At 43.5% G+C, this 26,315-nt stretch overlaps 2 long non-coding RNA genes and 6 other non-coding genes across 8 annotated transcripts in view; 7 read left to right on the forward strand and 1 right to left on the reverse strand.

The window, feature by feature from the left end:
• Nucleotides 1-3,665, forward strand: part of LOC127612726 (uncharacterized) — a 29,617-nt gene extending 25,952 nt beyond the window's left edge. The window contains exon 3 of the long non-coding RNA XR_007965933.1: nucleotides 1,716-3,665. This is a non-coding gene — a long non-coding RNA (uncharacterized LOC127612726). The remainder of the gene's footprint in view (nucleotides 1-1,715) is intronic.
• Nucleotides 3,666-4,504: 839 nt separating this feature from the next.
• Nucleotides 4,505-26,315, forward strand: part of LOC127605339 (uncharacterized) — a 76,499-nt gene continuing 54,688 nt past the window's right edge. Inside the window, exon 1 of the long non-coding RNA XR_007963567.1 lies at nucleotides 4,505-4,941. This is a non-coding gene — a long non-coding RNA (uncharacterized LOC127605339). The remainder of the gene's footprint in view (nucleotides 4,942-26,315) is intronic.
• Nucleotides 24,329-24,415, reverse strand: trnay-gua (transfer RNA tyrosine (anticodon GUA)). Its single transcript is given in 2 exon segments — nucleotides 24,329-24,364; nucleotides 24,379-24,415. It is a non-coding gene; the product is annotated as a tRNA-Tyr (tRNA).
• Nucleotides 25,001-25,087, forward strand: trnay-gua (transfer RNA tyrosine (anticodon GUA)). Its single transcript is given in 2 exon segments — nucleotides 25,001-25,037; nucleotides 25,052-25,087. It is a non-coding gene; the product is annotated as a tRNA-Tyr (tRNA).
• On the forward strand, nucleotides 25,177-25,263 carry trnay-gua (transfer RNA tyrosine (anticodon GUA)). The gene is given in 2 exon segments: nucleotides 25,177-25,213; nucleotides 25,228-25,263. It is a non-coding gene; the product is annotated as a tRNA-Tyr (tRNA).
• trnay-gua (transfer RNA tyrosine (anticodon GUA)) lies at nucleotides 25,705-25,791 on the forward strand. Its single transcript is given in 2 exon segments — nucleotides 25,705-25,741; nucleotides 25,756-25,791. It is a non-coding gene; the product is annotated as a tRNA-Tyr (tRNA).
• trnay-gua (transfer RNA tyrosine (anticodon GUA)) lies at nucleotides 25,881-25,967 on the forward strand. The gene is given in 2 exon segments: nucleotides 25,881-25,917; nucleotides 25,932-25,967. It is a non-coding gene; the product is annotated as a tRNA-Tyr (tRNA).
• trnay-gua (transfer RNA tyrosine (anticodon GUA)) lies at nucleotides 26,057-26,143 on the forward strand. Its single transcript is given in 2 exon segments — nucleotides 26,057-26,093; nucleotides 26,108-26,143. It is a non-coding gene; the product is annotated as a tRNA-Tyr (tRNA).

Below are 26,315 nucleotides of genomic sequence, written 5' to 3' on the forward strand. Positions count from 1 at the left end.
TGTCTACGCTGGTTAGCAGGCACTCACATTAAAACCTGCGCACGGTAGTTGAGCGGTGAAAATGGTTATATTATTCAGCCCCAAAGAATGCGCGCTCACCGTGTTGTTAGTGCCACAAATCTTAAATCACCTCAAAATATGTCTACAGGCTTTTCCCACGAGGTTCTACGAACAATAAAATGGGAATAGCTGACTGATGTTGTAATTCGCACTGACTTTTTGCCTCATTTCAGCTTTCCTTCTGCACAGCAACAGGCGCTCAACGGTAATCTTTTTTTTTTTTAAGCAGCCATTTGTCATCCCGCCACGGCGTCTACAGCAAATTGCGGCCGATCAAGAGGGGATGAGATGCGTCAAAACACATCGCGACCTACCGCAAATGGCCTCTTTTCACAGCCGCTCTCGGAGGATGTTTGACGCACGCGTGTGGCTGCACTTGTTTTGAAAAGTTCACCCCGCGTGGAGCGATTACGCGGCTGACAGCGAGAACGCAATGACACCTTAGTCAATGCGCAGTCTGGCTCGTGCTACTGTTGTCCTAGAGTTGCTAAATATGTGAGTAGGCTACGAACGGTATCGGCAATAAAAATACCGTCTGATTTCATGACTATCATAAGCAAAAAGGGGCATTGCTTGACTGTCTTCTTTGTGTTCCGTAATTCTCACCATTAGCATGTTTGATTTCTGACTTGTTGAGGAAGGAAGACAAAAGTGATAATGGAGACCCGCTGTCAAAACTTTACCAACTAACATTTTAAATTGCCTTGCTCACTCATTAAAAAATGTATTTTAATGTTGCCATAGTCATTACATTTCAGGACTAATTTGCCGGTGTTTGAAAAAGAACGTTAACTCGCCTGATCTTTGTTAATTGTCATTAATGAGATGGGTTCACTCAAGTAGCACCGAAAATGTTTTTAATCCACTTGCCTGCCAGTCGTGTTTCATACACGCGACACAATTAAGCTTATTACGTCGTCTGCCAATGTGCAGCGCCTTTCCCTTTGCCCCAAAGTTAGACGTGAAAATCCGTCAGAATCCCCCGGAACTTCGCTGTCTAAAGCCTTTTCACGCTCCAGTGGGTCTACAAGTGCCAGGTTGTGTTCCACTTTGGTTTTCTGACTGTTAAGCCGCATGTAGGATATCCCGTAAGCATTTCCCAGGAAGTCACAACAACAGTAATGGACATGTTATGGGCTGCATTTGAAGTTTCTGACAGTTGTAATACAGAGTGCCCCGACTTTAACCCCAGGAAACCTCGATTGAGGGGATCCCTGCATTTTAGTAATTGAAGAAGCGTTAACTACAAAGAAAGACACTTTTTGCAACATCACAATTAATTGAGCAAATGTTTGGACATAATACATTTGCGGTTCTGTGACTTACATTACATTTTCTTGAGAAATCCAAGATGGCGCCTTAAGTGGCAGCCGTCTGCAAGAGCTCTTCAAGAGTTCTGCTTTTTTTTGTGTTTTGTTTTGTCATATGGTTTGTTGTTTTCGTTTGGACACAATCTGGACTGTTTTCAGCGTTTTTTGGCATTGACGTTCATCAGAGGAGAAGAATCTGTGCCTAGTGGTTGTGCCTTCTCGGCAGCACATGTGTATCATCACAGATTTTCATTGGGAAGAATGTCGGCGCTATTTGACTGATGCTGCCGGACAGCCCCGGGGCGCTTGTGTTTTTTGCGCCTGTAATGGGCAGCATTTTTACAGCCCCATCTTGTTCAGCGGAGATGTCGGCACCGTTGGATAGTCTGCGTTTGTGCGGGTGGATGGATGGCTTGTGGAGCCAACGATGAAGAGAGAGGAGCGTCGGCGCGGAGTGCGGCTGCGTATTCGGAACTGGCAGTCGCCGCTTGGAATTGAAGCGGATTTTCATGGGACAGGAAAAGTGAGCCAATCTCTTTTTTTCGCCAATGGACGCGACAGCTTCTTGTTTGCTTTCAAACATAGCTTGTAGCAGACCCTTGCACATTTTGAACATGACCTCTCTGATCCGCTCGTGAAAGGACACTTTGATTCTCTTTCATCTTCCACTGCTTTACACAACAAAGCGTATGCAGGAAAAGTGATTAAGATCGCATGGCTGTCTGTGTCTTATGCGTTGTGTTATATTCTTTAGTTATTTTATGTTAACTGTTCTGTTTTGCGCTTTGTTACAGTTTCAGGTTAAAATTAAATTCAAGGCCAAGGTTATCTTTATTGTCAAATATGCTTTATGTATGACATGCTGCATAGATGAAATTTCTTCCTCTCAATCCTCCTCAGTGCAAACATGCTGTGCATTACACACACAGCTAAGACAAGATAGCAGCTAATGTAATGCAATGGCAACAGTATAAACTGTATAGACAATATAAACAACATAAACAATCAAGTATCAAGTACAACTTTATTAATTAATTGACAGGTTAAAATAATAATCTGTTTGACAGAGAAGCAGACCATAGAATTGGCCAACATTTGTTGGTAAGATGAATCAAGAAGGAAGCCTGCTAATTGTTTCTAGAGTTACCATTCCTATTTGACCGATTCATTCATTAAGACGTCTGTTTTGTAGCGTCTTATCGCTCCGATGTGCTGTTCACCAACAAAAGGACATCTTTGGTGGTTGCATCATCACCTTGGCAGCCCCTCTACTCAAGCTTTGCTCTATCTTTAAAACGCTAAGCCCAGAAACTCATTTCAGCCTTGTTCCTATCTGCCGCCGCCATCTTTTCCTCCACCATCCAAAGCTTTGTTATCATAGCTAAGGGAATCCGGTGGGGAATTGAGAGCCACCCCTTCAGACTCACTCGCACACTCTTCCATTTTACATCGACACTCAATGAAGATCTGGATGGACAGCAATCCCCATTCCAGCGGCTGGCAACAGGGTCGCTGCATCTGAGCCACAAGCCCACGAAGCAAGACAAACAGGAGCAGGAGGGACGTTAGCCAAATCCACACGGGATCACTAGTCTCTGGATGTGATCCGCCAGACTGATTCTGTGTCACCCGTCAATTAGCCCACCTCCCTTCCCATAAATCCACTCATTGACAAGAGCCGCATCGTGCACTCCCTTGGCTCCGCTTCCTCCCTTTCACTTCGCACCTGCTCACTTGCGAGTGTGTCCTAGAGAGGTTAGCAAAACTGGGAATCGTAGGAATCGGGGGCCCAAAGAGTTTACGGACCGATCCAATGAGATCTTCTCATCAACGCGCTGGAATACGTTTAAAGGAGCCAGATAGTCTTTAACTCATTCAAAGGTCACCTCCATGCTGATCCTGTTTTGAGTTGTCGTTCCTCCTTTTGTGCACAGAACAGGAGTCACCCATGTCTGTTGGAGTTCACAAGATGCTCATCAGAAGATGCCCCTTGGGATGTGCTTGTGCTCGTCTGCAACTAGACGTGCGACGAGTAATTGATTAATCAACCACAAATCGATGATCAAATTCATCGACTAACCTCTAATTGTCCACATCCTCCAATTTCAACCTCTGGCTGTAAATATTTCCATTTTTCTGTTGGTCTCCATGAAAGATGGTTTAATATGACCTTTGTGTTGAATCAAAATTAGACATTTGCAAACATCCGGATAGTGATTTGCAAAAAGCGATAATTTTTTTTCGATTAACTGACATGTTAAAGACTAGTTACTGAAACATAATCTATCTATGGAAAAAAAATAAGAAAAACATGTCACTATTTAGCGGCCCAGTAGTCCAGTGTTTAGCACGTCGGCTTCACAGTGCAGAGGTACCGGGTTCGATTCCAGCTCCGGCCTCCCTGTGTGGAGTTTGCATGTTCTCCCCGGGCCTGCGTGGGTTTTCTCCGGGTGCTCCGGTTTCCTCCCACATTCCAAAAATATGCATGGCAGGCTGATTGAACACTCTAAATCAGGTGTCACCAACATTTTTGAGGGTGAGAGCAACTTCATGTGTACCGATTGTGTGAAGGGCTACCAAATTGATACACGTCTGAAATAACATATTTGTCCAAAATACCTTCAATAATATGAGGATGTTATTTTTAATACTTGATGATTTAAATTGTCAGACTTTGATCGTGTTTCGAAATGTCTCACAGTACTGCCAATGTTTGCATTTTTAAATCATAATTTCTACTAGCAAATCACAATGTCCAGGCACTGGCGGGCTACTCAAGTGGTCTTCACGGGCTACCTGGTGCCCGCGGGCACCATGTTGGTGACCACTGCTCTAAATTGTCCCTAGGTGTGAGTGTGAGCGTGGATGGTTGTTCGTCTATGTGTGCCCTGCGATTGGCTGACAACCGATTCAGGGTGTCCCCCGCCTACTGCCCGGAGACAGCTGGGATAGGCTCCAGCACCCCCCGCGGCCCTAGTGAGTATCAAGCGGTACGGAAGATGAATGAATGAATGAATGAATGAATGTCACTATTTAAGGGAATCATCATTATTTTCAGTCAGAATAAATGTCACAAAATAGAACATCATTTTGCCATAAACTTGAAGACAAAATCATTTTACGCAGATTAGCTGATAACTGGATTTCTATCGGTTACCGCCATTTTGGTATTTATAAGTGCTTTGTATGTACAGACCTTCGCTAGCTTCTAGTTGTCTGTGACAGATTGAGCGAGTTTTTTTTTTAAAGTGTGCCTTGTGTGGCTACGTTGGCAGTTCAGTTCCAACTTCTCTTTCAACACCGGCAGCATGTTTGTCTCCCACAGGCAAGAAAAGTTCACCTCAAAGTGGCATCTCAAAATCATGGGCCACTTAAACACTTTTAGCACTTATTAATTACATTAGGCGGCTAAATTGGGCTGCCGGGCTTTGATTTATTATCCAGCTAACTAGTTGTGTCACTCTGGGAATATGCAGATGGAGGCTGGACGTTAGAGGGAGATGTGACCATGGCGCTCATTGCCAACATCAACCCTGGTCGGCGTGAACGCGGTCGCCTTGATCCCTTCAGGGTGAGTATGTGATGCGGAGGTGTCATGTCAGGGCTAATGATTAACGCGTAATCGGTTCTCATCACTTCTCATTGATGATTTTTCAGGACTCAAATTTGTTGCTTTTTAATTCAGTTTGACTTTTTCGATTCAAAACAACTTACTGTGTCGTAATTGTTTTTTTTTTCTTTCTCTCTCTATAAAGCTAGCTACACACTGCCCCAAATATTTCTTGTGCCCTCGAGCTTTCCTGCTTGTTGCCACACGGAGAATGCTTTGTATCACGTCAGCCCCCTGGAAGGAATTTTTAAAGCTGAATTTCGCAACATCTATATAAACTTGCGCACAGCCTCTAGTCAATGCTGCCCTGTTTAATAAGTGTTAAGCGGCGTGGAGTGATTTCAGTTCACACGTCGGCGGATGCTGCAATGAGCAGCGTGCCACTGTGAATTTGCACTGACCAAGCCATCGGGCAAAGGGGGCATCATTTTACCAAAGGCGGGTCAAATCCTCCAAGTAAAGCCTAACAACTTTTAAATTAAGCTAAGTAGTCATTTGTTAAAGGAAGTCAACACCAAAATGTTCTTTACAGTAATATGTTCTGTCCGCCTCCACGAGTCTGAACACAGCAATCTGATTCATATTCATTCATTCATTCATTCATCTTCCGTACCGCTTGATCCTCACTAGGGTCGCGGGGGGTGCTGGAGCCCATCCCAGCCGTCTCCGGGCAGTAGGCGGGGGACACCCTGAATCGGTTGCCAGCCAATCGCAGGGCACACATAGACGAACAACGATCCACGCTCACACTCAAACCTAGGGACAATTTAGAGCGTCCAATCAGCCTGCCTTGCATGTTTTTGGAATGTGGGAGGAAACCGGAGCACCCGGAGAAAACCCACGCAGGCCCGGGGAGAATATGCAAACTCCACACAGGGAGGCCGGAGCTGGAATCGAACCCGGTACCTCTGCACTGTGAAGCCAAAGTGCTAACCACTGGACTACCGGGCCGCCCCTGATTCATATTGCGTTTGTGAATTTGGAATGAAGCAGCAAAATCCACTCGTTTTTAGCCATCTCAGGGGGCGGACATTTTGCCACTTTCTGTCAACTGAAAATGACATTCCAGTTGCTGAGCGCACCGGTAATGACCATGCCGTGTTTAGACTAGTGGGACTGCCTAAAACTTATTTTTGTAAGGAAAATGTAAGGGTTGACTTGGCCGTTAACGTAGCCATCGGCCACCTTTAAGAGCTCTTGCATAACGACCATCCAGCGTTGTTTTATGGCCACTGCGGCGCTAATGGTTGGGCAAACACGCGGCTTGATCGCCTGCCAGCGGACAGAGTTGAAGGGCGTAGGGAAGGATGGAGGGCCACAGTGCTGCTGGGTCAGCACTCCGCATGCCAGGAGGGAAGTAATGAGCCTTAGAGATCTCCTCTATCCCCCGCCGCCCTCCACACCCAACACCCTTGCGCTCTCTTTGCAGACTCTGCCTCATTTTATCTGGGATAGTTCATCCCTTTTGTCTCCTGATTTTCCTCGCCTATTCAGTCCTTGCCGTCAGTCCAAATTTCCATCACGCTCTTTCTTGCGGGCTTAAACCAGAACGAGTGTATGCAGGAAGTCTGAAAATGGGTGTTAAATCGCTATTCATTAGCTGCCAGGTAAATTTTCCAGCTAATAGTCTGCCTGTTTTATGCTCATATCACGCAACTGTGTAAATGGCTTGCTCAAACATACCGCGTCCCGGGACTCCAACCATTGCTCGACCAAGACAAAAAAAAATACAGTCATGTGTTCTGTGAAGACAATTTCACAAGATGCGGGCACCCTTTGCAGCTCTCGACACTATCCGGGCTGTTTAAGTGAGACTCAAAAATGGTGAAATCTGTGAAATACGTTTGCATAGATTGGACACGATCCACTCCGACTTAAGAGCGATCAACATGAGGTTTTTTTTTTTTTCTTTGTGCAATTAGGGAAAAAAAACATATGGCTATGGAGGTGCTTGTGAATCAATAAGTCCGCCGTGGAAATCAATCATGAACGGTGGCTGTACAGAGTGGAGGGGATGGATTTATCGATTGCTTTGCAACACCACTGCTCATTGCAGCTCGCAGTAAAATAAGCTGCTATTTGTCAATGACAGAGGGCTCCGTATTGGCAAGCCGTTGTATTTATTTATTTTTATGTGTATCTGTTTACAACCGGATCTGGCCAGCGTCCATCCCACAAATGGCCCGAAGAATTTATATATTTATTTAAATATTTATTTATTTTGTAGCCTCGGTGACTCGGGTAAACCAGAATTTTATCTTTCTCAAACAGCCATGTCTATGTTGTGCCGCCTGCCCTGCCCAAGAAGCCTCCCCCAATAATCCAAGATCACCTGTGACTTTGCCATTTAGATTTTGTAGTTGTCATTCCCTGCAATTTTTCCAAATCTGGAAGTGGTTTGATTTTGGTGTGGAGCCGAGAATGCTTTTGTTGTGAAAATGAAGCTGAATAGCCTCCATGGTCCTGAATGGCTTGACGCTCTGATGTAGTTGGGAAACGGTCAAAGAAATGTACCCAAACACACTGCTTGGTGTGTTCAAATGTTGTTTTTCTTTCGACTTGGTGAAGCAGCATGTGACTCATAGTCCAAGGTTGTTTTCGTACTGTGACAGCAGTTTTCGCAGTGGTCACAAGGTGGCTCACGTTCATTGTGTGTGACAGAAGCTCCCAGTAGAGGAGACCGTGTGTGTCTCCTTTTTCGAGTATTGCTTCCCACACACCTATGGCAGTCGAGAAAATATTGCCACAACAGAACCTGTGGTTAGTTGTTCATTGAGGGACAGAAATTAACTCTGTCTTGAAGCTGTGATTACAGGCATGTAACTGCAGTACCAGATGATAAATCGTGGTGAAGTCAGTTGACTAAGTTCCCGTTTGGAAAAACCCACGGGGGAAAGTATGAGTACTTTCTGACAGCATGATTGTTTGCTAATTACAATGCTTTCATACTCAGCCCTGTATTGTGACGAAATCAATTTGTCTAAGCATCATCAAAGTGGCTCTCCTCTTCTCGTACTTCCAGACGCACATTTTCTGGATGCCATCATCTGCGGAAATGCAAAAGGACTCACTCGAGAGTGTCGCCAAGAGCCAACCCAAGCTACCGTGTACGATTCACCCAATCGTCTTCCCACACAGTTCAAGTTGGGTGAAATATTGTGAAGCCGCAAGCGTGAGTCGGGCACAAAAGTATGTTCTGCATACTTGGCCAATAAAGATGATTCTGATTCTGAACTGAGATCTGAAGGGCACCTGAGTGTTTTCGATTCTGATGCACTCCGAATGAACGCGACTGTGAAAATGGCTTCACATCCACTTTGACTCATGCGATGGACAGAATAGAATTATCTGAATTACGAAGGAAATACTTCCAAGCACAATCTCAGGAGAACGGTGTTAATGATTTTGCAATTATGTCACGTGCGTGCTGGTTTTTAGTATGAATCACAGTTTGAAACAGTAATTCATGCCTTCATCACATCCTGTCTGGATTACTGTAATGCACTTTACTTTGGAGTCATCCAATCCTCCATTAAGCGTCTCCAGTTGGTCCAGAATGCTGCTGCTCACCTCTTGACTGGTACTCGTAAGAGGGAGCACATAACTCCTACTCTTATTATTTGTTTTCAAATCTTGAAATGGCCTTGCTCCACTTTATCTGTGCTTGGTGGTTGCGCCTTCTCGGCAGCACGCCTTTACCAGCACAGATTTTGATTGGGAGGAATGTCGGCGCCATTGACTGTCGGTGCTGGACAGACCTGGGGCGCTTGTGTTTTTTGCGCCAGTAATGGGCAGCATTTTTCACAACCCCGTTTTGTTTAGTGGCTATGTCGGCGCTGTTGTACAGTCGGCGTTGGTGCGGCTGGATGGATGGCTGCTGAAGTTGAGGACGAGGAGAGAGGAGCGTTGGTGCAGAGCGCCGATGCGTATTTGGAACCGAGAGTCGCCGCTTGGAATTGAAATGGATTTCCATGGGACAGGAGAAGTGAACCAATCTCTTTTTTCGTCAATGGATGCTACAGCTTCTTGTTGACATTGAAACTTAGCTTGTAGGCGACGTGTGCACATTTTGAGCATGACGTCTCTGATCCACTGGTTAAAGGACACTTTGATTCTCTCCTCTTTCATCTCAAACTGCTTCAAACAACAAAGCGTGTTATGGAAAAGTGGTTAGAACTGCACGACTGTCCGTGTTTTATGTTATGTGTTGTGTTTATTATTTTACTTTATGTAAAGCGCTTTGTTACAGCTGCCGCTGTTGTGAAAGCGCTATATAAGTCAGCATGTATTGTATTGTATTGTATTGTATTTACCTCTCTGAGCTCCTCCACGCTTACGGACCTGCCCGGTGCCTCAGGTCTGCGGACCAGACATTATTAGAGGTACCAAGAACTAAGCAGAGGCTCAGAGGGGATAGAGCCTTTTCCGTTGCTGGTCCCTCCCACTGAACATTTGGCACGCGCCTCACTGCCCTTCTTTAAAACTGGTCTCAAAACTCATTTGTATTCTTTGGCATTTGACTCAGCATGCCTCAGACTTAATCTTAGTTTTACTGTTTTGTGGTTTCTACTGGGCGGCCCGGTAGTCCAGTGGTTAGCACGTCGGCTTCACAGTGCAGAGGTACCGGGTTCGGTTCCAGCTCCGACCTCCCTGTGTGGAGTTTGCATGTTCTCCCCGGGCTGGCGTGGGTTTTCTCCGGGTGCTCCGGTTTCCTCCCACATTCCAAAAACATGCGTGGCAGGCTGATTGAACACTCTAAATTGTCCCTAGGTGTGAGTGTGAGTGCGAATGGTTGTTTGTTTCTGTGTGCCCTGCTGGCAACCGATTCAGGGTGTCCCCCGCCTACTGCCCGAAGACTGCTGAGATAGGCTCCAGCACCCCCCCGCGACCCTAGTGAGGATCAAGCGGCTCGGAAGATGAATGAATGAATGGTTTCTACTGTCTTTGTTATTAATTTCCTGTTTTATAGTTGTATGTTTGATATTTGCTCCATGTACAGCACTTTGTATACAGCGATGGCTGTTTTCAAGTGCTCTAGAAAAACAGTTGAGTTGCGATACACAGTGGCCTCTTAATTTGAACCTCTCAATGCTTAGAATAATATGCACCACAAAGACGTTTGAGTCTGAGAGACGAGGGGAGCCAACGCTGTCCTTTGGACCTCAAAGCCATACGATACCAACCTTCCCTGAAAGGTCCGCTAGGATTCTGCCTATCGTGAGTGAGCAGGGAATGATTCTTGTACTTTGTACTCCACTGCCTCTGTAGAGAATTACAACAAACACTTAACATACTTAACAGCATGCTTTAAATGCAGTACAACAAAACTGTACCATGTATCTCGGAATGAAAAATTGTATGATGGAATGAATGAGACTTGTAGTGTGCAGTGCCATACAATCGTACTGCCGTGCAAATGAGAAAGTGATTGGCCGAGTGTTTCTGCAATATTTATGCTGATCGACTAAACTTATCCGCTACTCTAAGTCAACACTACAACGGCACAGCAGACTGCATGCGTGTATGCCGATTTACAGTATCTCAATTGTGTCGACTGCCTTGTAATAATTTGATGTATTGTATGGAAAATGTACAATACATAGAGTCTGCAATGTACAGTATATGCCTGACGTGTACATTATGTGTGGATAACTAGGTGTTCAATTGCGAATTGTGCAGAGCAGTATGAATGCATTATGTATTCAGGGCTCCACAGTAACTTTTGCACCGGTAGCACTGTAATTCCGGTGATACGGACTTTGCATTTATGCTCGTATGACTTAATAGATAACTTGGTGTATCGTATGAATGGCTTCTACATACTATGTCAACTGTACAATACAGTAGTACTGTAGTATGCGTGACTAAGGTGCCATTTATGTTTCGCGTCGTGGCTTTGTGTTTGAGGACGATTTAGTGCAAAATGCACAAAAGTTTGTCCAAACGTCCAAATTCATGCCCCCCCCAGGCCCAACCCCTACAAAAGGTTTTAAAATGTGCGAGTGTCCGACGTGACAAGAACGTGACAAATCCTTTGTGGATTATTCTCCCCAAGAAGCCGCATTTGATCGGCAACCACCTACGTGAAATGTGGTGGGGAGGGGGGATTTGAGGCCTATCTTTGGATGCCACCTTCGAGGCCCACATTTTTTCCTCGTCCCTGCCAGTTAATGACATACTTACGCTGTGCTAATTCTCTTTGCTAGCTTTAATTGTTGGCTTGACGGCAGCGAGCAACACAGAGGTGCTGCTCGCCCACTATTTTTCAAATTTCCGACCTCAGACCGCGATCGCAAACTTTGTGCTCCTTCAGTTTGATGCTGGAGATAAATTTATACTATCTACAGTATTTATTACATTTCCTTCTTCTAGTCTGTTGTTTCCTTTACACCAGGGCGTAGTCATTGGAACAGAAAAGGGCCTTCCCGAGGTGGTTTGGGTTAAGTTGGAAGAAAAGACTCATTGCGAATGTCTTGTGACCACAACATTTTAGGACTTTCCCCTAAACCCTGATTCATTAATTATTGGATTATTTAGATGTGTCCTCAAATGTCAAGCCTATCAAAAGTTTGCCCCCCCCCCCCGCTCCCAAAACTAAATTGAATTCTCACACATCTCGTCAAATACAAATCATTGAATGTAAACGTTTCCACTGCTGCTTCATTTCCTCTTCATGACGGCATGTGCTTGCTGCCAGCTTGAAATTTAAGACTTTGGTTTTCCACTTGATGCGCTTGGCTACTGCGACAGCGCCACAGTCTGACCATGGTTACCGCAAAAAAAAGGGCGAATTTGAGTCAAATGTTGTCGGGATCTGAACAATGTTGTGGTCATCCTGAATGATTCATAGCAGCAGGACAAAGTCTTGAGTTAGCAACGAGACAGTGACGTCATACTACTTTGAAATGACCTTCTCGCCGCACCTCTGGACTGATGTTTTAATGATGCATGAAAATCGTGCAGATTAGCTGTGTTAGTTTCATCGGTGCCCCCGCGTCACTCTCGGAATTGGTCATAGGTTGCTTCCATGACATATTTATGAGACCGGAGCTGTCGCTTCAAAGAGAACCTTGATGCTCCGCACATGGGAAACAGGTCAGTAAGTGTGTCAATTTTTAGGTATTCATATTTCATGTCTGAATTCAAATGTCTCGGCCATCCATCAGGGTTTCTCTAATTCAGTGTCAATTTGCTTATTGGCTGTGACAAGGAAATCAGCATCTTCCTACCTGACTTCCAAAGGGGCGTGAAATCATTTTAACTCGTAAATTGGGAATCAAAAAGCGAGCGCCCTCCAGTAACATCGATAAGGCATAATTAGGTTTGCAAGATTGAAATGAAATGTTTGCTATTGGTTGGGAAAGAGTTTTGACCGCCGAAGCAGGGAAAAACTGTTTAGTATGCACCGGCTAAACCTTTTTAACTTCTTCTTATTACCGCTGATGCCGAGTGACCCTGTCAGTGAGCGATGTCGCCACCGACTATTGGCACGGACTTTAATGGATGTGAAGTTAAATGATGCTCACTCCGCGGTGTTTGTCAGTATTAACGCCAAGACTCTCCACAGAGACTAACGCTGCACAACGGGATTGCGTTGACAGCCTACAGGGATTTCGAGCAGGAGGGCGGCATCATGACACCCCAGCAATGGGAGCGCGGGTTCCCGTCAATACGGTGATCCCTCGCTATATCGCGCTTCAGCTATTGCGGCTTCAGTACATCGCGTTTTTCAAAAAGACTTTTTTCAAACTTGAGTCTTGAAAAAGAGGGGGTCGTCTTATAATCAGGGCGATCTTATATTGGGACCAATACGGTATATTTGATGAAACGCATCTCGTAAAATGTTATTGTGTGTTTGCTCTTATTTAACAAAGCTGTGAGGACATACATGAGCGGATCTCTGTCTCATGAGTCGTTCTCTGGCCCGTCAACGGACTATCCATGGTCGATTTCCATCGTCAGGCCGCGCGAGTGCTAATTCCGCTAAATAATCTTTATAACGATTAACCGCCTGTGAAATGAACAAGTAGGAGGTGCGTTTGCATGCATTAGTTCTGTTTGACAACTTCAGATTCCATGTGGGAATACGGTTGCCGTCTTGAACTGGTGTAAAAGCATCTTGCATTTTAGCCGTCATTTGTCAGTCACTCATAGCTGGCAGGCTGTGAATATGAAAGTCAAACAGGCGGTCACAATTATACTTTACGTTCTGGCGGCACAGCAGAAGGCGCATTGGCCGCCTTGCGTGGCATGCGGCTTTGGAAGCCAGCTCGGGAACGCTGTTTCCTCTGTGGAAGCGAGATAGCACCAGTGAAAAGCAAAAGAGCAGCACTGGAGGGCAGAATAAGTCACAAGAGAGGGAGTGAAATAAGGTTGTGAAGCAACATGCGAACCGGAGCCAGCAGAAAGAACAAAAGCAGAGTTAAATTGGGGAGTAGAGGAGTGATCAGGAAAACCATTTGCACATGAGATCTTTACTGAAAATGAGAATGAAGTCAAACGACAATCATTTAAATGCCATTTTATTATATATTTAATGTTTTCTCACCGGATCAGAGATTGACATATCAGCTGTAGGTGGAAGTCACTATGTTAAGTCAAGATAGTTGATGAGGTCTTACTTCGAAAGTCTGGGCCACATGTATGATAGGGGTGAGCGATACATTGTTGTTATCGTCAACGTTACTTGTGCAAATTCAAACTATTGAGTATTCACACTGTCTGAGACCAGATTGGGTCAATTGATTGGCTGCAAAGTAGGAACAATGAATAAAATGGTGACGCGAATCAGCGTGCAGTATTATTTTCCATAGTTAAGATTAAGAAAACCTTTATTAGTCTCACAATGGAGAAATTCCAGATTCACAGGAGCAAAGTTATGAAAGGAAGAAGTAGAACAACAAAAAAATAGGAGCTGCTGGAAAGGCAGCCACTCTCGCGGCGCCATTTTGAAGTCAAAAATAACAAAAATAACACAAGACAACACATAGGACAGAGACAGTCGTGCAATCTTCACCACTTTTCTGCATACACTTTGTTGTCTGAAGCAGTTATAGATGAAAGAGGAGAGGATCAAAGTGTCCTTTCACCAGTGGATCAGAGACATCATGCTGAAAAATGTGCACACGTCTGCTACAAGCAAAGTTTTGAAAGCAAACACGAAGCTGTAGCGTCCATTGACGAAAAGAGATTAGTTCACTTCTCCTGTCCCACATAATCCGCTTCAAACTCCAAGCCGCGACTCCCAGCTCCAAATCCGCATCGGCACTCCGCGCCAACGCTCCTTTCTTCTCATCGTCGGCTCCTCAAGACCTCCATCCATCCAGCCGCAGACCGTTCAACAGCACCGATCTCTCCGCTGAACAAAGCGGGGCTGTGAAAAATGCTGCCCATTACAGGCGCAAGACACAAGCGCCCCGGGACTGTCCAGCAACGACAGTCAAATGGCGCAGACATTCCTCCAGTCAAAAACAGTGCTGGTATACCCATGCTGCCGAGAAGGCGCAACCACCAAGCACAGAGTCTCCTCCTTGTTGTCACAATATTTATTTTAGGGCACATACAGTATGTACGATTTGAGTTTTGATTGGCACCTTTGCACTGTTGCATCATACAGCGGGAATGTAACAGATGTGTCAAGGAGGCGCCACCCGTGGCTTGGCATGTAACGGGACGCAACACAAATAACAGCTGAGAAGCTAACTTTGGCATGGTAATCCCAAGAGAAAATGCTAATAATTCAGCCATTACTGTATCGTTCTTCATTAGCCCCCACCCACAGTCTCCCCCCTCTCTTCTCTAATAGCCATTCAAATGATTAATTGAATCTATTTTAGTTTTACATCGGCGATGACACGGTACACCCGCTTATCAGTTTCCCGTCATTAGGTGGCCGAGCTTAACAATGGCCTGGACGCCACTTTATCAGGGTAATTTATGACACTCTGTATTTTTAAGTTTAGTGGTTCTCGGACGGTGATATTTCTTCATTTTCCACTGCGGCGATTGTCAGCCCCGCCGCAGTCCAATTGAACTGAATTTCCACCGACTTTGTAGAACACTGTTCAAGTGTCAAAAACTCTGGATTGGTGTCACCCCAAAAAACGGTCTGTTTAAAACGTCTTCAATATGCAACACATAGTCAACCCGGACGTCTCTGAAGGGGATCCTTTGGTGTTTGCTTTGTCCAGAGCGTTGAGAGTTGTGACAGGACAACTCATGGCTATGAACAATACCACGGGGGTCTAAAACTTGACGAGAAGAACATGGCTGTGATAAAATAATTTTTTGTCACCTGTACTGGCTTTGTTTTTCATGAAGGGGATCTCTTTGGAAGACTTGGAGGGCATCAAGATTCTCGTGACGATGTAGGTGGGTGTAGAATCCCTTTCAAGTGCGTTTGAAAGCATGGGAGAGAAGCCTGGGATAGTTTTACTGTGACGTGGGGGGTGGGGGCGGGGGGGATTTGATTGTGTTTGAAATGCATTTCCAACTTTTCCGCCACCTCTCAAACATTGTTTTGGAGCATTATGTGCTGTATCACCATTCATGCGTGTTCAATTACTCCTCTGATATGACACACTAAAATTTATTCCCAAATACTGCGCCTCGGGACATTCGTGTGCCATGAGAGATCGAGCGTGCGGCAGGAAATTATCCAATTTTATTGAATTGATCTGAAAATGATTATGCACTGCTAATGGATCCTTTGTTCATTTATGGGTGCCAATGACATGCTCTTCCACTAGATGGCAGTACAATTTATCGGTGTGCGCACGTGTGGCCACTCATACAATGGAATAACAGCTACCTTTTGTAAAAGGTTGTGTTTTTAATCTTTCTGGATGTGGTAGTTTTTAAAAGGCTTTGAGTCTTTTTGAAACCCTACTAGACGGGGTGTTTTTCAAAGCCTTAGGATTTGGCTCTCAAGAAACCAGAGTTCCTTACCCCTGCAGTTATCACGCTCCTGCGACTGTCTGACAAAATTTCATTTCAGTGCTGTCTTTATTTTATTTTATTTATTCAAACCAGATATCTTCCAGTCATCTGACTTCAAACTTGTCGATGCTGATTTCAGTGCTTCTGCCATTTTTGGTGCGGGTGACGCGAGAAGTCACATGAATTGATGGTGAAAAGACATTATAAAAGGATTCATTTATGCTTTTATGAATCAATATCGAGCTATAAAAATAAATATCGATTTGATTCATCAATGTTTTTTTTTTCAAACCCAGCCCAAAATAATAAATTACTAAGAATAGCGGTATTTTATTACCTTCAGCATTTGTCATTTTTGCTTATCATGGTTAATGATCATATATATATATATATATATATTCATTCATTCATCTTCCGAGCCGCTAGATCCTCACTAGGGTCGCGGGGGGTGCTGGAGCCTATCCCAGCTGTCTTCGGGCAGCAGGCGGGGGACACCCTGAATTGGTTGCCAGCCAATCACAGGGCACACAGAGACAAACAACCATCCACGCTCACACTGACACCTAGGGACAATTTAGAGTGTTCAATCAGCCTGCCACGCATGTTTTTGGAATATATATATATATATATATATATATATATATATATATATATATATATATATATATATATATATATATATTTTTTTTTACAATTCCCAAGTGTTGTTTGCCTTCCCTTTCCACTGCTATCTGGCACCAAAGTGAACGTTCCCCGAGCCTGTCCCGCATTGGCAATGCTTGTGATAGTGGCATGAACTCCCACTCACCTCTTTGCTTGCCGCCCAAACTCACACATCTCCAACTACATGTTCGTCCAGACGCACACACACACACCCATTCGGCCGCAGTTCCTGTGGATTGCAGGAATTGATAATGACACGATCCATCTCCAGCCCATTTTCAATTCAGGTGTGGGGAAATGAGATAGGACGGTAATAGAATCTCATTGATCTGCATTTGCTCCCATGTTTATGGTCCATGAGTATGGAAGTCATTCCTAATGCTCACTTTTTTTTCTCTGTTGAAAACCGGATCTTTTCCTCATGTAAAACTGCATACGCAGCAAATGTAGTAAATGACGACACATTTGGAATCGGATGGCAGATGGACTATCTTCATCGCCTCGATTCCAGCAAAAGCCATTATATAATGCAAGCGGCAAAGGCATTCCCCAAAAACATTTTTTCCTGATATTTTTCAAATATTAAATTTATTCTGAAATATCACATACTATTTCCGTGTTGTTCATCGAATATAATATGTGAGCGTGATTGGACCGGACGCCGCAATATGGCCGCTGCGTTACATCAGAAAGGCTCAAGCCAAGTGTGAAATTAAGCGATGTGGTGACACGTCAAGATTGGCGACCGCGGCAATGACTACACTCTAATCGTCTTTTATGTGGCATCACTTCTTGCATTAATCTTCAATTCCCCTCACCCCTTCAAGAAATAATGGAAACTCAGCAAAAATACACACACATCCTCATATATATGTGGATGTATATATATACTGTACTAGCTGGTTCGCCGCCCTCCGGGCGGCTCATCAGCTACTTCCTGCGGCAGGCTGGTAAGGTGGGCCTTCGGCCCACAAAAGTGTTGTTGCTTGGTTCAACTTTTTGTTCATCTTCATTGCTTATCGCGAAAATAAAGAGATGTTTAGCTCTACTAAATAACTAACAATTTCATTGCAATGCTTGTGGGTAGACAACATTTTTTCGCTAAGATGCCCACGCGATCGTAGTGAGCCACTGCCTGAGCGGCGCAGTGGCGGCGCAGTGGCGGCGCGCAGCGGCGCGGTGAAGTAGGTACGTTTTGAAAAGGGACAGACGGAAGGACAGACCGCGTGCGGGACGACGTGCAATATATATATAGATATATACACAGGGTATATATATATATATGGCCTAAAAAAAGAATGGAGAAGCCATTAACGCATCTCTCTCAGAGACTTTTTTAGGTCGTATGGCATTCTAGCAATTGAAAGATGCTCAGCGGGATACATGTATATTGGAGGACCTTTTGACCGCAGGGTCCGGTGTCAAGCGAGCTGATATAAATCAAGAGCAAATGGCAACGCGGAGTAAACTCGCTCGCATTGTCTGTGGTGTCTATTGATGGACTTAAAGGTTAATGTGGTGTCGATCGAGCAGACTGAAGCGTCTTAGTTAACTCTAAACACACTTATGGTGGCCCAGTATATTCCCGCAGGCACAACAGCATCCTATGGCTTTTTTTTTATTTGCCGTTCAGAACAAAACAATTGTATCAATATAATATAACAGGTTGTACTTAGGTTTAGATCTTTTTACTTTGTATTTTTATTTGTACTAAACACAGACATAATAAATTTGACCGTGTAACACTTTTCCTCTTTTGTACAGGCAATGATTTTTTTTTCTTCCAGTGTTGCTATGAGGAAAATAAGAGAGGGGAAAAAAAACTGTTTGCGGAATCAGCGAGCCTTGCAATTTAATTTGATGAGCCCGCAAACAACAAACGGCAAACAATGGCCTCATTATGAAGCGGCAGCCCTGATGGAAGCCAGTGGGCTGTGAAGCTTTGCGCATTCTGCAGCCCTCATTTGACATCAGGGAAGGATCCGGCTCCCATCAATCCTCCCCCCCCCCCCTCCACCCCACTTCCTTTTGGTTTGGCATGGCGTTCTGTGTTTGGATCTTATCAACAGCAAATGTCACATTCTGCCATCTTTGTAATACAAACACAATCATGATCGATTACACTGTTCCAAATGAAGGGAGAGATGACTAAAAAAGATTGTCAATGTGATGTTTGAGAATATCTACACCGTCCCCTCTGGCACAGAAGAAAATCTGGACACATCTATACAAAGAAAGGGTATGCGAGAGCATGGATCTTTTTTGATCAAGAATGACCAAAGTCAATTCATGGTAAAAAATTTAAAAAATGCCTGATTTCGAATATGGCCTTTGGAACGATTTAAAACTAGTCATGTGTGACCAAAATAGCCAGTTTCCGTTGGTTCACAGTCCAAATGTTGTGAATTTGATGGAACATTTTTCTCAAAAAATGGCTCCTTGGTCTAAAAGATGACATTTTTATTGTTCACGAGAGGTGTCAATAAAATGTGTATACTGGAGTCCCTCTGGAACTGCTTGAAACTGGACTTGTCTGACCAAAAATTTTCCTTAGTTCTAGAGTCCAAGTTTTAAAGTTGGAATATGTCTTGACCATCATGAACAATTACAATCAATTCAGTCTCTGTTCTTCAAAATATGTACAACGGTATGCATCTGTAACAGCATAAATTGGACTTTTCTGACGAAGAACTCTTCTCTGCTCCGCAACAGTGCTATTTTAATGTCATGTCAAATAAGGATCTTTAGCATAAATCCACAGCCACTGGAACATAAAAACTGGACTCGTCTGACCAAAGGTTTTTTCTCCATCGTGCCCCAGTGCTGGTTTAATATACACAAGGATCTTTAACGCCGACCACAGTCTCTGCAACAGTGTGAAACTGGACGATCCTGACAAGAGTTCTTTGGTCCGACTAGCTCCATTTTCCGTTGTTCCAGAGGGCCGAATCGTCAAATCAGTAGCGCGTCGGCAGTCGGCTGACACCGTAATTCTTATTTGATACTTTTCCCGGGTGAGCCTGATAAGGAATTCCATTTCAGAGATTCCTCCACGATGAGAAGGGATGACGGGCGCGAGAGTGGGGGATGGGAAAAAGATGACAGAAAAAAAATCTCACATTTTCCCGCATTCTACACATAAATACATATACATATACACTGTCATATACACTCTCTCTCTCTCTCTCTCTCTCTCTCTCGCTCAGTCATTCTCTTGCTCTCGCTCTCTCTCTCTCACATTCGTACGTGTGGACATGGAGACCTTGCCCCCAAATTTATTGTATAAAATATTAATAATAATAAAATAACAATAGCAATAATAATCAAAAAATTAAGTCAAAGCTGAGTTCTTGACCATGCTTAACGCAACGATGCTAAAATGTGACCATGCTAACATTAGCATGCTAAATGCAACAATGCTAAGTTCAATAATAACAATGATGAAAATAACAATTATGCTAAACATGACCATGCTAACATTATCATGCTAAAGGCAGCAATTATAAGTTCACTAAAAACGATGATGAAAATAACAATAATACTAAACGTGACCATGCTAACATTATCATGCTAAATGCAACAATGCTAAGTTCAACAATAACAATGATGAAAATAACAATTATGCTAAACATGACCATGCTAACATTGTCATGCTAAAGGCAGCAATGATAAGTTCACTAAAAACGATGATGAAAATAACAATAATACTAAACGTGACCATGCTAACATTATCATGCTAAATGTAACAAAAGTTCAATAATAACAATGATGAAAATAACAATTACGCTAAACGTGACCATGCTAACATTATCATGCTAAAGGCAGCAATGATAAGTTCACTAAAAACGATGATGAAAATAACAATAATGCTAGACGTGACCATGCTAACATTATCATGCTAAAGGCAACAATGATAAGTTCAATAATAACGATGATGAAAATAACAATAATGCTGAGTGCAACCATGCTAAAATGTGAACACTTCAAACAGTCGTCATCGTCATACAAGTATATCAAGAAGTCAAAATGTGAGGAGACTTTTCAGATAGCGCACGTGAAGTTTTAAAGGGGAGGAGCGATGGGCTCAATAGCACCGTGTCTCCGTAACAGCTGCTGGTGAAACGGCACTAATTGCCGATTGATTGGACGCCTGCGCGTCTTCATCTGCAATGCGGAGGCGCATCTGCCCGCGTTTGCCTCCTGCTTTTCTGATTAGTCACATTGTTGGCGGCTGTTTACTTAAACGGCAGCTTAAGGAAGCTCCAAATTGGGCGCCTCTCAGAAAAAAGTGTCAAATTAGACGTTGTTAGCGCAACCCCTCAAGGCACACGTGTGGTAAAAGAGGAGGACCGCGAGCAGAGAAGGAGAAGATGAAGCTGCCTGTGCTAACAGACTCATTTACAAGATGGCCTTTGGAGCAGCATGTCAATGATTTAGGTCTGACCAAAGAACCTTTTTCTGTTGCCCAAGAATTCACACAGACACACACACACACACACACACACACACACACACATATATATATATATACACATATATTACAATGACTGTCTTGGAAATTTTTTATTCTAACATTAAAACATTTTGACCCATCCAGGTACATCTTTGGACACGTAAGGATTCACGACAATTAGATGTTGCGTCACCCAAACATGGGAACACGCCACACAGCGAGTGGAAGCAGTTGCTGTCCTTGTGTGGGATGAAAGCGAGCACATGGGACCCATTTCCTCTCAACATTGATACCGCAGCTTTCAGGCATGTAGAAACAAGGAAAAAAGAAAACCCAATTTTTCAGCGCTGATTTTACTTGGAAGCATTTTTCACTCAGCAGGCCTGAGGCAAAACGTGATTGTTCTATTTTAATTACATTTTTTTAATGTCCCAACCCCCCGATCTGTCAGAGGGTCAAACGGTGGCCATCCAAATTGTAAAGGCAACATTCTTAACCAGTCTTACAATTTGGAGTGTTCAATCAGCCTGCCATGCATGTTTTTGGAATGTGGGAGGAAACCGGAGTACCCGGAGAAAACCCACAAAGGCCTGGGGAGAACATGCAAACTCCACAAAGTACAATGTAAAACTAACTCTTATTGGTAAACAAAGGCTGGAAAAGTACAAACGAAGGAGAACCTTAGCGCCCGCCGACTCGAAGGCCTCTTCGAAGCACAGTCCAAAATGCTCAAGCAAAGGATAGCCAATAAATACGCAAAAGCAATCAAGATCACTCTGAAGAGAATTTGTCGCTGTGGTGATGTTATGAAGTCAAAGCAAAATTGTATCAACTCTAAATTTGGCTGCAGGCCTTCATCGAACTGATAAAAACTATCGCACAGCCTGCTTTAGTTATTCAAGTGTCATGCTGACTTTTCGCCAGCGCTGCTCCTTTGGATACCAATGCGGGTGTTATCTCGGGGAATTGATGCCGTAATCTTGCCGGCATTAAGATGATGTGACATATCCTTCGTCTGATAATTCTTTGTGTTAATCGTCTGTTAGTGCCACTGCTTTACTTTTCTTTCTGTGTATTTTTAGCCACAATCTCCCCACAGATACTGAGCCAGGGGACCGGGCAAAACGAGTTCGGTTCTCCCTAAAAGAAGGCATTTGTGCAAAACCATGCCAGAAATCTGAGGCCAAATAAATCTATGAAATCAAATCCTATTAAAGTGCAGTAAATAAGACACTAATCCAAGATGCGCCTGCAGTCAAGGATGCTTCAGCACAGTACGACCCGGCGCAGCCCAGTATGGGACGCTAAAGTGCAGGACAAAATGATCTTGTGCATTGCAGAATATTAGAGCGTAATAGAGGAATGCTCGAGCGCATCACAGGATTCTTGAATTAGAGCGTAGAATTGGGTGCAATAAGCTAATCTTGGTCATAGTACTTCAACCAAGTTTGCTATCAAAAGCGAACATTGAATTTTTTTTTTTTTTACTTTTTACTGCCGAAAATGCTCTTGGAAAAAGTAAACTTTTTCAACTACGTCTTACATTTACAAAATGAACTAAAGCTAAATATGATCGAGAAAATGTCAGTTTTCGTCTTTGTCAATTAATCATACATGTGCCTTCAAGGGTCGTTTTAAACGAATTAATTTGGCTATTTGTGTACCTCTGTGTAGTGGAAGGAAGGTCACACAGGTCGTTACTTCATCGCACAATACTTTGTGACCTTTGTTAAGTTGCACTCAACAAATACTCCATATATTAAAAAAAAAAAAACAAACACTAAAATGAATAAAAGCTAAACCAAAAAAAAAAAAAAACATGTCCTTTTTCTAAAACGCAACTAACAAACCTGCTCTCAAACCGAATTAAAACTGATTTAAACGAGGTTAAAACATGAAACAAAAAATAACTTCACGTATCATGAAAACTCCCAACTCATAATAATCCTATTAACAACACACCATGCTAGTACAGGACACTCAAGTGAAGTCAGTAGAGTGAGGTAAAATATGCATAAGCACAGTACACGGTGCTAAAGTACAAAGTGCTTCGCTGGTGCACGCGCCCTGGCGTCCAAGTCACCGCTGGCGTCGTAGCATTTAATGCTGACATCATCTGCAAAAACGATGACTCAGCTTTATGGAAGTGCAGGGCAGTCCTCTTGAAAGAATGACACCATATTGGACACACACAACCAATCCCATCTTGTCCTCATTAAGGTAATTGGAAAACGACATCATCCATAGAATGAGATCATATTTGTGCTTGGGCACTGTGAGTTGAATTTGCATTTTTTTTTTTCTTCTCTCTGCAGTCGGTGCCACAGCATGATGACAGAGTGTAGTACATGACAGCACATTTTAATTATCACAACCTGGGGGGTATGCATCAATTCAAATAGGCCACAGTTGCTCTTAATTGTTCATGTGTGAGAGTGGTCTACGTAACGATGGGGCCAAACGCTTTCACCTTGCTGCCTCAGCATCAGAAACCAGACTGTTGTTTTGTCAGAGCACAGTACACGATGCCAGAATGTTTAAGTGGAGGAAGGGATTACATTTAGATTTGATATGCACGTGTAAATGGTTTAAAACTTCCTTTCTTTATAAATCTTGTTTAATCATAAAGTGCATTACTATATTTTTCAATACCAATTACTTTTTTACAATCAGTGGGATCAGTTACAATGCATATATGTCAATGATAAAAGTAAATTGCACATTTGTTGAAGGAAATGTAAGGTGCTCCATGAAATGTTTTGTAAAAGATATGTTTCCAAATATTCTTGTGCTTCTTTATACCAAAACAAAGGAAAGACATGTTGTTTTGGTTGTTTATAGCAAAGTATGGTATCATTTTAATTGTCCGGCCCACTTGACTTCTACCGAGGGCTTATGTGGCCCACCATGTGAAATACGTTTGACACCAGTGATGTATAGTAAGGCGTTTTTAGCCGCAAAAAACAACCATATATACAGTAAGGTGTTTTTAGCGGAAAAAAACCGACCATGTATAGAAAGGCATTTTTAGCCGAATAAAACGACAGGGTCAAGTAAGGTGTTTTTAGACGAAAAAAGCAACCATGTATATTAAGGCATTTTTTACCCGTGTCATCAATCCTTTGAGCCGGATTTGAACCAGCTATCTACGGATGTCTGTATGTGCCACTATAGTCCTCCGCGCTACCAGCTGAGCTATCAAAGGGTACAAGTAACAAATTTTAGAAGTGCTTAAAGGCTTTATAAAGTGAGTGCAGAAGAGCAAAAAAGAGAATTTCTCCTCTATGTCGTCAATCCTTCGAGCCGGATTTGAACCAGCGACCTAAGGATGTCTGTATGCGCCATTACAGTCCTCCACTCTACCAGCTGAGGTATCGAAGGTTAAACGCAGTAGTGCACTCACTTTATAAAGCCTTTTAGCACATCTAAAATTTGGTACTTGTACCCTTCGATAGCTCAGCTGGTAGAGCAGAGAACTGTAGTGGCGCATACAGACGTCCTTAGGTCGCTGGTTCAAATCCGGCTGGAAGAATTGACCAAGCAGAGGATAAATTCTCGTTCTTGCTCTTCTGCACTCACTTTATAAATCATTTAAGCACTTAAAAACTTCACTACTTGTACCCTTCGATAGCTCAGCTGGTAGAGTGGAGGACTGTAGTGGAGCATACCGACATCCTTAGGTCGCTAGTTCAAATCTGACTCGAAGGATTGACCACGCAGAGGATAAATTCTCATTCTTGCTCTTATGCACTCACTTTATAAAGCCTTTAAGCACAGCTAAATTTTGCTACTTGTACCCTTCGATAGCTCAGCTGCTAGAGCGGAGGACTGTAGTGGCGCATACAGACATCCTTATGTCTCTGGTTCAAACCCGGCTCGAAGGTTGACCACACAGAGGAGAAATTCTTACTCTTCTGCACTCACTTTATAAAGCCTTTAAGCACATCTAAAATTTGCTACTTGTACCCTTCGATAGCTCAGCTGGTAGAGCGGAGGACTGTAGTGGCGCATACAGACATCCTTAGGTCGCTGGTTCAAATCCGGCTCGCAGGACTGACCACGCAGAGGATAAATTCTCATTGTTGCTCTTCGGCACTCACTTTATAAAGCCTTTAAGCACATCTAAAATTTGCTACTTGTACCCTTCGATAGCTCAGCTGGTAGAGCGGAGGACTGTAGTGGTGCATACAGACATCCTTAGGTCGCTGGTTCAAATCCGGCTCGAAGGATTGACCACACAGATGAGAAAATCTTATTCTCTCGCTTCTGCACTCACTTTATAAAGCCTTTAAGCACATGTAAACTTCGAGATTTGTACCCTTCAATAGCTCAGCTGCTAGAGCGGCGGACTGTAGTGGCACATACAGACATCCTTAGGTCGCTGGTTCAAAGCCGGCTCGAAAGATTGACCACACAGAGGAGAAATGTTAATTGTTACTCTTCTGCACTCACTTTATAAAGCTTTTAAGCACATCTAAAATTCCATACTTGAACCTTTCGATGGCTCAGCTGGTAGAGCGGAGGACTGTAGTGGCGCATACAGACATCCTTAGGTAGCTGGTTCAAATCAGGCTCAAAGGATTGACCACACAGAGGAGAGATTGTGATTCTTACTCTTCTGCACTCACTTTAAAAATCATTTAAGCATTTCTAAACTTCACTAGCCGTACCCTTCGATAGCTCAGCTGGTAGAGCGGAGGACTGTAGTGGCGCATACAGACATCCTTAGGTCGCTGGTTCAAATCCGGCTCGAAGGATTGACCACACAGATTAGAAATTCTAATTCACTCGCTTCTGCACTCACTTTATAAAGCCTTTAAGCACATGTAAACTTCAAGATTTGTACCCTTCGATAGCTCAGCTGGTAGAGCGGAGGACTGTAGTGGCACATACAGACATCCTTAGGTCGCTGGTTCAAATCCGGCTCGAAGGATTGACCACACAGAGGACAAATTCTCGTTCTTGCTCTTCTGCACTCACTTTATAAAGCCTTTAAGCACATCTAAAATTTGCTATTTGTACCCTTCGATAGCTCAGCTGGTAGAGCGGAGGACTGTAGGTGCGCATACAGACATCCTTAGGTCGCTGGTTCAAATCCGGCTCGAAGGATTGACCACACAGAGGAGTAATTCTTATTCTCTCGCTTCTGCACTCACTTTATAAAGCCTTTAAGCACATGTAAACTTCGAGATTTGTACCCTTCAATAGCTCAGCTGCTAGAGCGGCGGACTGTAGTGGCACATACAGACATCCTTAGGTCGCTGGTTCAAATCCGGCTCGA

The sequence above is a fragment of the Hippocampus zosterae genome, chromosome 1, assembly GCF_025434085.1.
Source record: "Hippocampus zosterae strain Florida chromosome 1, ASM2543408v3, whole genome shotgun sequence".
Lineage (NCBI taxonomy): Eukaryota > Metazoa > Chordata > Actinopteri > Syngnathiformes > Syngnathidae > Hippocampus > Hippocampus zosterae.